This window comes from Mirounga leonina, unplaced genomic scaffold (genome assembly GCF_011800145.1).
Source record: "Mirounga leonina isolate KUSES-001 unplaced genomic scaffold, KU_Mleo_1.0 Mir_170, whole genome shotgun sequence".
NCBI lineage: Eukaryota > Metazoa > Chordata > Mammalia > Carnivora > Phocidae > Mirounga > Mirounga leonina.
The window spans coordinates 6,394,570-6,395,667 of NW_023270433.1; the positions used below are offsets into that span (position 1 = coordinate 6,394,570).

General features: G+C 51.2%; 1 pseudogene; it reads right to left on the reverse strand.

Annotated features, from left to right (window-relative positions):
- LOC118018112 overlaps nucleotides 1-851 on the reverse strand; it is a 1,078-nt pseudogene extending 227 nt beyond the window's left edge.
- Nucleotides 852-1,098: the final 247 nt, after the last annotated feature.

Below are 1,098 nucleotides of genomic sequence, written 5' to 3' on the forward strand. Positions count from 1 at the left end.
CAGCCTCCAGCTGTGGCCACCACATGTTTTATACAAGAAAAATAAAAGGAATTAAAGGAAAGAAGGAAGAAAGAAAGATCCCTGATAGATCAGAGACTTGGTGAACACAGTCTCTTTCCAGAGATTGGGGTGAGACAGCTGTAGGTCTTGGGAATGTCATCAAAAGTGGCCTTGGCGTAATTGCCCTGGGTGGCAGTGCAGTCCCTGGCTGAGGTGTAGTTGTCAATACCAGCCACCATCAGTAGCTTCTTGGGCACAGGGGCTGAAACAATGCCAGTGCCCCTGCTGTTGGGGATGAGGCACACCAGCACAGAGCCGTAGCGGCTGGTCACCTTGCATGGGACAGTATGGGGCTTGCCGATCTTGTTCTCCCAGTATTCTTGCTGCACAGGATGTGGAAAGCTTGGCCAGGATCATGGCCCCACGGATGGCAGTGGCTACCTCATTGGAGCACTTAATACCTCGACTGATGTGTTCATTGTAATCTCCAATGGCAACAAATATCTTGAACCCAGTCTGTTGGCCAGCACGGGTCTGCTTCTGCACCTACATAGTCTTCAAAACCTCATCCTTAAAGGATGCGCCCAGGAAAAATCAATGATCTCAGATGCCCTGATGGGCAGGGAGAAGAGATAGATCTCCTCCAGAGACTTGATCTTTGTGACCTTGACCAGGTGGCCCAGCTTGGTGTTGGGGATCCACTCCTTGTCTTCAGTCTTGCCTCCCTGGCCACAACCCCGACTCCAGCCCCAGATGCCACTGCTGAAGCCTCCATGGAAGCCACCGGCCTCCCAGTCCGGGCGCCTGGCTCCTCCAGGCCCTCCTGGAGCACCAGCATCATATGCTGCCATATGGTGTTTTCTCGGAGAAGAAGAAGTCTGGTAATTTTCTATTGGATACTAGACATTGTGAATTTTGGATCTTTTGTATTCTTTTTTTTTTTTTTAAGATTTTATTTATTCATTTGAGACACAGAGATACAGAGAGAGAGAGAGCATGAGCAAGGAGAGAGGCAGAGGGAGAGGGAGAAGCAGGCTCCCCGCTGAGCCGGGAGCCTGATGCGGGGCTCGATCCCAGGACCCTGGGATCATGACCTGA